A 9,319-nucleotide genomic window follows, 5' to 3' on the forward strand; every position below is an offset into this window, starting at 1 on the left:
ACTACCTACACATCGCAGGCGACTCAACGGCACATAACAACAACAACATACTATATTGGTGGTTTTTTATTTAAGCCTTTTGTTTAGAGTCAACAAGATCCCGGGGAGGGCCTTCGCATTTAAAGTTGCTGTTATATTTTGGAGGAACGTTCTTCTAAATGTTACAGCACTTTTCTGTCAATATGCTGTACAGAGGTAACTTAGGGTTGATATGATGCTGGATCTTGTGCCACTGGGGTATCAAATGCCATACTGGTTACCCATGTGGACAGTGTTTGGTGGAGCTCCCAGTTTATACAGATTTGGAAGCAGGACTGGCATCCACTTCCTAATCAACACGCCACAGGAAACTCCATGAACTTTGAGAAATGATGATAGTTATAGAAAGGCTCTAGGCCTTTTGTTCATAGGGTTGTTATGAGTCAGGCTCGACTTGATGACAGTCAGCAACAACAACAGAACAAGGCAGTTCTACACTGACCTGTAGGTTTGTTAGGAGCCTGGGCTGACTGCACAGCAACTGTCTCCCAATGTGTCCAGAACGAAATATCTACTTGTTAATCATTCACTGGTGGCGTCTCTATTCTAGACACCGAGACACACATCCCAGCGGTACACAAGCCCCCCCGATGGTTGCACATGAGGTGTGATGGCCAGCAATCAAGTCTGGTTCTCCTGCCCAGCAGGGGAGACTTCCATCTCTGAACCACCACTGCCTAACCAGGTAAATTAAGGATGTGTGTTACAGCACCTATCTGGGAGGAGTCTGCATGCACTCTCACCTACTACCCATTGCCACCAAGTCCACTCCCATTCACAGGAACCCTCCATCGGTCTTTGAGAAGACTGTAATTTTTTTTTTTTTTTGTCTTGTGCTACTAGAAAAGTTTAATATAGGACAACAGTAAAAACCACCTGTGACTAAAAATCCACAACTCTGGCAGTATTTAAAGAAATCCATGCTTACCAAGAAGTATCATGCCTAATTGTCATTATGTAATGAATAAAGGTGGGAAAGAACAAAATGTCACACAGAGAAAATGTCATTAATACATTCTTTGATAAAAGGTAAAATAAAAGTGTAACTCACAATGGTCTAATACCTGGGAGTAAGCTACAGAAGTTCAGGAAATCTCTTCTAAAATCAGTAATAATGAGACAATGACTAAGAAACTGAATGAGGCTTTAAATATGGAATAAAGGGGCAAAAATAAAGTTTTCTTTCTTCAGATGCTTCAATTTTATGAAACTTTTAATATTTATTATTATTATTGTTATTTTGTGTGTACTGTCCAATTAGATTTGACTGTGCAGGAGGAGATTGTCCCTCCTCCTTCAGCAGAGCATCTGGTGGGTTTGAACCGTGCACCTCTGGGATTGCAGTGCAGCTTCTTGCCACTAGGCCACCAGAGCTCGCCAATTTTATGAAACTTTTGATGTGAGCTTCTTTCTTTAGATTTGAAAAGAAAACTACTTTGCACAAAAGTATCAATAAAAGGGTGTTAGCTGGTACAAATGGTTCTGGGGAAAATTGCTATAGCTGTAAAAGCCCTTGTGCAAAACAAACCCACATTCCAGATCAAATTTGTCTATGCCCATTATCCTTTCAATGAAATAAAACTGAATAGCATATGCAGACGTGGACAGTAATTATGACACCAGGTAACCTGTATCTAGTACATTCCAAGGGTTTTGTGGAGGCTGGCTGTAAAACAAAAGAATCTGAACTGAATAATTTTAAAATACAAAAATAAAAAACCAGGTTGTTTCTTTTTCTCTAAAATTCCTGGTTTAATAAAGACTTTTTTTATTTTGATAAAGGTCCCAAACATCAAGCTGTTCACAAAAATAACCCACGGTATCAACTTTAGAAAACAAATTTTAAAGACTATTACACTATTTTTCAAGGGGATGCATGACATGCCAACTCTCATACACAAAGATTACACTGTTACATTTTTGTTGGAATAGCCTCACATAGCATATGTGGGGCATAACTCACATACCGTTAAATCAAGCCTGCTTCTCAGGTGCTACTCAACTAAGTTTTACCACTGCAGTTAAGGAAACAATTACTGAACTCAAACATAAATGGAGATTACTGTTCTCCCTGCATAACGAGAGATTATTTTTGAGACAGTTGATAAAAACCATGCATCCTTTTTATTGTTAAGTCAAAGAGGTATCAAAATTAAAAACAAAAATTACAGGGTGAGACTTTACTACTAGGAGCATCAAAGGAAGTGGAAAAAAAATGATACTAGGCGCAGGGGCAATATGAATTAATGAATGGGGTAACAGTGAGCATGTGCTGAAGATACTAGGGAGAGGAATCTGGTGAAAAATTTGATCTTAGACAAGCACCTAGGTAAAAAAAATGAATGGGAATAGATTTCTAAACCACACTATGTGCTTAAGAATCATCCTTGCCATTGGTGCTGTCTCTGTCATCCTCTCCTTCCTCAGCCTCTTTTTCATCATCCTTGATCAGCTCCAGCTGGTCATCCCCCCCCCATCTTCATTATCATCATCATCCAGTAGGTCCCCCTCCTCAGCAGAGTCATCTGCACCCCCCTCAGATTCCATCTTCACATTAGCTTCATCTTTCTTCAGGGAGCTGCTGCTCTGCTCCTCTTCTGACGTATCATTCTTCATCTCTACTCCTTGTTTACTCTGTTCTTTTTCAATTTTTTCCAGGCTTTCCAGCAGAGAATCTATTTTTTGTTTTATCTGGGTCAATTCCTTCTTAATGGTCTGAAGGTCATCTCCTTTCAACTTCGATGATTTTGATGAAGATCCTCGCTGTCCACTCTTAGAATTGAAGCCACTCTTGCCCCTTCGTGGAGTGTTTCCTGATACACGCTGGCGTTTTGGGGGCACAACAGCCCGAGCACTAGGAGGAGGAGGAGGAACACGTGCTGGGTAGCTGTACATCCTGTCATAATAATCACGTTGAAAGTCATAGTCCAAATCAAAAGAGGAGCTGAGTAGAGAGGACGGAGAAGGGTGTTCTGGTACTGACCCGTACATCTCCGCTGCAGATCGTTTCACACCTGCTTTTCCTCGGTTCACTTTTGGCTCTGCAGCCAGATTAATATCTAAAACCTGGCCAGCAGTCATTCTGCCATCCTCTCCTGCTACAGCAGCCCGGGCATTTCTCTCATTAACATACTGAACAAAGGCAAAGCCTTTATGAACAGAGCAGCCCACGATTTTGCCATACTTCGAGAAGGTTGCCTCTACATTAGATTTCTTCACCACAAGAGTGTTCAAGTTTCCAATAAATACACGGGAATTCATGGAGCGGGGATCTGTCTTGTTGGTAACATTGCTGGCCATCTTCGCTGATAAAGTTCTTCACACAGCTAAAAAACAGGAGGGGAAAAAAGAGAAGAGATTCGACTATGAACCTCCTACTCCCGTATTCTGTGCGAAGAAGCCGACTATTGCTTGAGGTCGGCAATGCGGCCACAACCGCTCAGTCTTCGTTTCTTCACAAAGTGGCTCCCAAGTCTCTTCTCGTAAATTTTTATAGTAGGAGACTGACCGTCTTTCTCCCTCGGAGCAGGTTGTAGATTTGAATTGATGGATGATCTTTCTCAAAACTGCCTGATATGTTCAGGTAGCCCAGTAGGGACGAGCTGTGCTGCCAACCCAAAGGCACGTGACATGAATCTACCAGCTGTTCTGTGGGAGGAATACGGGCAATCTTCATCCATAATTTACTGCCTCTGAAAACCTGCTGAAGAGTCAGCTATGGGTCAGTTCTGACTCCATGGTACATGGCAACAACAGTAGCATTGCTGGAATAATGAGGAGAGATGGGAGTTAGCACAGATTCCTGCAAAGAGTAAAATCTGAGTTAATCATATTTACTACTGGCTTGTTGGAGACGGTGAAACCAAGTTTCTCCTTTAAGGTCAGGATTTTGAAGCTCTATCTCACATACTTTGGGCACCTGGACAGTAGAGACCAGTCCTTGGAGAAGGACATCACACTTGGATGGGTGGACAGACAACACAGGACAGGGAGACCCTGAATGACATGGATACAGTGACTGGAGAAATGGGAGTTGGAATTAAAGACCAGCCCAGGACAGGGCAGGCAGGGTTCAGAGCTGCTGTACAGAGGGTTGCTACAGGTCAAAGGCAACTTGATGGCACATAACAACAGCAACTGGCTTGTTGATTGTAGCGCATTCACCAGAGGGATACAAGCTGTTACTGGCAATAACTATAGTGGAGGAGGTGGTATAAGAGAACTCAGTGTTCTTTACAGTTTTTCTCTCTGTCTTATGTAAACTTAAAACTACACTGAAAAATAAAATTCATTAAAACTGTAAAATAATAATGTTGCTGCTGTTATAAGTATAGAATCAGAACCGACCCATAGCTGACACTCCAGAGGGTTTTCAGAGGAGGAGATGGCCCATCTTTGTCCTGTTGAGCAGCTGGTGGCCTTGAACTGCATGTCTTCAGGATTACAGCACAGCTTCCTGCCACCAGGCCACCAGGCCTTCCTAAAATAATGATACCAACTCTGGTTTTAGAATAGCTGACACTCATTGGATTAGCACTGGGCCAAGCCTTGCTGTTAACATCAAGGTGAAGCTGTCTCAACTTCAATAAAAGCTAACATTTCATGTTGACCATGTGCAAGCAGTGGGTCGGACTCTTTTTTTAAAAAAATTAATTTTAATGAAAATTTACAGAGACGTAGGGTTTCCATTCATTCATTATTGCACTTTTCTCCCTGCCACCCTTCCCACCAATTTGCTCTTCTCTTTGAAAAGTAAAAGAAAAATTCTTTAATTGTTTTACAATCCCTCCCCCGAAGTCCACTCTACTATGTAGCCTTCATTCTGGACTCTTGTCATGACAATAATACCTAATCATATATCCCTTTTAAACAGTTCTCTCCCTCATCTGTTTCAATGCAGTATATACCATTCCTCCCCTCCTTCTCTGTCTTCTCTCAACCCCGATGTCAGTCCCTATTGCAATATTTGTCCTTTTGTGGCTGAGATATCTCACTCAGCATAATGCCCTCCAAGGTCACCCATTTTGTATAATATTTCATTAATTCCTTGTTTTTCAATGCAGTGCAGTATTCTATCGTGTGAATATACCAGAACTTCTCTAGCCATTCATTTGTTGATGGGCTCTTGGGTTGTTTCCATCTCTTTGCTACTGAGAACAAAGCCACAATAAACACTAGTGTGCGTATTTCTGCTTGGGTGGTAGTTATGGTTTCTTTGGGGTATATTCCCAGTAGTGGAATTGCTGGGTCAAATGGTATCTCTATTTGCAACTTTTTGAGAAAGCACTATACAGCCTTCTAGAGTGGTTGCACCATTTTACACTCCCACCAACAGTGAATAGGGTTCCAGTTTCTCCACAACCTTGCCAGAATTTGATGTTTGCTGTTCTGTTCAATTTTGCTATTCTTACTGGGGTGAGATGAGATCATAGCTCTCTTAGAGCTAGGGATTTTGAACATTTCTTCATGTGCTTGTTGGCCATGGATGGCTCTCTTATTTACTCATTTTGAGGAAAGGTGTCTGAGTGCCACCAGCCAACCATCTACTCAGATATCCTAGGCCTTTCATTTAGCGATAGTGCTCCATGGAGTCAAATGCTGTGAAGCTCCACCTTTCATGCCTTGGACAATGTTGCTAGGAGAGGCTGATCCTCGAAAAAGGACATCAGGGTTGCAAAGATGGAGGGTCAGCAAAAGAGAGGAAGACCCTCCACCATTTGGCTTGACACTGTGGCTGCAGTAATGGACACCAGTGTGTTAGAGACGATGAGGAAGGCACACGATAGGACTGTTGCTCATAGGGTCGCTATGAGTCATCTTGACTCATACTCATACTTGAGTTGTACTTGACAACAAAAACAATAGGATACCTCCTTCAGGGAGCTCTGGCAGTAAAGTCTGTAGCAAGTTGCACGGCTAACCTCAGGGTCAAGGTTCTCCAGCAGTTTGGATCCACCAGCAGCTCTGAGAAAGAAAAGTCTCTTCCTGTTAAGCTTTGTAGCCTTGGAAACCCACTGAAGGGTTGTTATGCGTCGGAATCAACTCAATGGCAGTGAATCAGTGACTGAAGCCATCTACAGTGAGCTCTACACTCTAGTTGATTTAACCCAACAGTTCCCCAGAGCAGTAGCCACCCCTAAGTTCCCCTGGGGGATGCTTGACAACTATAACTTCCATTTTAATTATAAGTGATATAGATAAAGAACACAGAAAGTAAAATATGGACTGCTAAAAGAAGACATTTGCCTTAGAAGTTGTGCAACCAGCGTGCTCTTTAGAAGCAAGGATGGCGAGCCTTCACCTCATGTGTCTGAAGCATGTTATCTGAAGGAGTCAATCCCTGTGCAAAGATGTCATGCTTGGAGAGGTGGAGGGTCAGCGAGGGAGAGGGAGACCTTCAATGAAACGGATTGACAACAATGGGCAAAAGTACACTTGAAACTGTGAGGATGGTGTGGTATTGGGCAGGGTTTATTCTATTGTGCTTAAGACTGACATAGGTCAAAGATGACTCAACGGCACCCAAGAACAACCACATAGTTACAAGATTGCTCTGCCTTCAATTCTATTTCTTAAACTGGTTGCTGTCCATTCATCTCTGACTCATGTGCGAGTCATAAGCAAACTATGTATCCTCTCTAAGTTTGTTTATGTAATGTTTTATAAAAAATGTTTCCATAAGTAAAATATTTATGTACTGCATTTTGTACCCACATTTTAAGAACATTATATAAAGTTTGATACATGCTATGTGTATAATATACAAACTTTGCATAAAGCTTGATAGATGCTGTGTGCACAGGATGTGTTGTGGGGTGTTGACTCTATTCACTCATTGCAACCATCTAAGAAAGAGAAGAGCTGCCTGCAGAGTTTCCCAGGCTGTAATCTGTTAGGAAGCCCATCTCCAGGCCTTTCCTCCCCCAGGTGAGTTCAAAGCACTAAATACTTTTGTTAGTGGTTGAGGGTTTAAGACTTGTGCCACCAGACTTCCTGTGCAAAATACACTAAAATTAAGCCCTGCTGTCGTGTTGATTCCAACAAACAGCAGTGCTATAGGACGGAGTTGTTATGTGCTGTCGAATCGGCCAAAACTCATAGCAATCGCATGAACAATAGTTCGGAACCCGGCCCTATCCTGAGCCAACTTCCCATCTCTGACACACCTGACCTCATTGTCAGTCACTGTGTCAATCCAGGCTCTTCCTCTCCTGCACTATTCCTCTTCCCTTCCAAACATGATATCCTTCTCCAAGGCCTGACCCCTCCTTACAATACACCCAAAGTATGTGAGATGGGGTTTCAAAATCCTTGCCTCCAAGGAGCAACCTGATTTCACCCTCTCTAGAACAGTCCATCATGTGTTCAATACTCTTCTCTAGCATTACAACTTAAAGGCTTCAATTGTTCTTCTATTGTTCCTGTTGTCCAGCTCTCTGGTGCATAGCAAGCAAATGAGAAGACCATGGCTTTAATCAGGCACACCTTAGTCTCTAGGCTGACACTGTTGCTCTTTAGCACTCCGGAGAGGGTCTGACAGCAAATTTCCCTAATGCAATTTGTCTTTTGATTTCCCAACTGCAGGTGCCAAGGATGTTGATTGTGGGACTGAGCAAGATGAAATTGTTGACGACTTCAGTCTTTTCTCCATCTACCATGATGCTGCCTATTTTGCCCAGTATTGAAGGCTTTTCTTTCTTAATGTTTCTTAATGAGATGCTTTCCATATTGAAGGCTGCAGTCCTTGATCTTCTGCAGCAAACACTTCAAGTCATCAGTTCTAGCAATCATGATTGTGTCATCTGCATAATGCAGGTTGTTGATGAGGCTTTCTCCAATCCTAATGCCACATTCTTCTTCATAAAGTCCAGCCTCTTGAGTGATCTGTTCAATCAATATATAGAGTGAAGAGGTATAGGGGAAGGATACATCCCTGACACACTCTTTTCTTGGTTTTGAACCATGTAATGTTCTCTTGGCTGCTTCACACAACAGCTTCTTGGTCTAGGTTTCACATGAACACAATCAAGAGTCCTGGTATTCTCCTTCTTCTCAATGTTAACCACAATTTTTTGTGATCCACACAGTCAAATGCTTTTGCATAGTCGATAAGACACAGAGAGACATCCTTCTGGTACTCTCTATTTTCAGCCAAGATCCATCTGACATCAGCAATGATATCCCTACTGCCACATCCTCTTCTATACTCAGCTTGTATTTCTGGCGGTCAATGTTTTGTTGTAGTAGTTTTGGGGTTGAGTTGGCTTGGGTTAGGTTAGGTGTGGATTTAACTTGGGTTGGGGTGGATTTGGTCTTGTGTTTTATAGAAGGAAAACTTACTGGCCCAGTGGTAGAAGTACATGGCTGCTAACTGAAACGTGGATGACTTGAACTCACCACATACTTCTTGGGAAAAAGATGCAGGGGTCTGCTTTCATAATGATCTGCAGCTTGGACTAGTGCCATTTGTTCTGTCCACAGCAACAACAACGAAGTTCTAAGCTATTGGTTTCCCATATAGGTACAGACAGAAAACTCCTGTGGGTTTCTGGCTGGCTAAATTCACAGGAGGGGTTTTCTCTTTCCACTGTGGCTGTGTGGGGTTAAAATGGCCCCTGTTTAGGTTAATTGTTGCTGGAGTTACTGAGTACCATTGAATCGGAACCAACCCACAGGTGACCCTCCAGAAGGTTTTTAGAGGAAGTAAATCACATGGGAGATTTCCCAGCCTTCTGCAGAGCAGCTGGTGTATTCGAACTGTGTGCCTGTAGTATCGCAGCACAGCTTCTTAGCACTAGGCCACCAGAGAGCTCCCTATTATGTTGATTAGACAGTGTAACTATATTAACTAATGAAAATTAATGCTACCAAATATGTATGAATCTTGGAATGAAGTTGCCACTACGATGTTGTTGCTGTTGTTAGGTGCCATCAATTTGAGTACAACTCATGGTGACCCTAAGAACAAAAGATCTGAATCCTATTTTATCCTGCACCATCCTCACACTTCCGGACACACAAGAACCCATTGCAGCAGTGACCTCGTGAATCCACCTGGTCGAGGGTTTTTCACTCATTTGCTGACTATCCACCCTTCCAAGCATCACATCCCACGCCAAGGAATAGCCCCACCTAGCAACGTGCCTTTGCAATCGCTTGTTATGCATCAGAGAGTTGGACAATGACTAGGGAAGACAGAAGGAGAGTGGATGCTTTTGAGCTGTGGTGCTGGAGAAGAGTACTGAATGTCCCATGGACTGCCAGGAATACAAACAGATTC

The 9,319-nt window shown here is 42.6% G+C and overlaps 1 pseudogene; it reads right to left on the reverse strand.

Moving 5' to 3' along the window:
• Nucleotides 1-2,413: 2,413 nt before the first annotated feature.
• On the reverse strand, nucleotides 2,414-3,339 carry LOC102845117 (annotated as a pseudogene).
• Nucleotides 3,340-9,319: the final 5,980 nt, after the last annotated feature.

This window comes from Elephantulus edwardii, unplaced genomic scaffold, assembly GCF_000299155.1.
Source record: "Elephantulus edwardii isolate Elephantulus edwardi_28Jun2011 unplaced genomic scaffold, EleEdw1.0 scaffold00237, whole genome shotgun sequence".
Taxonomy (NCBI): Eukaryota; Metazoa; Chordata; class Mammalia; order Macroscelidea; family Macroscelididae; genus Elephantulus; species Elephantulus edwardii.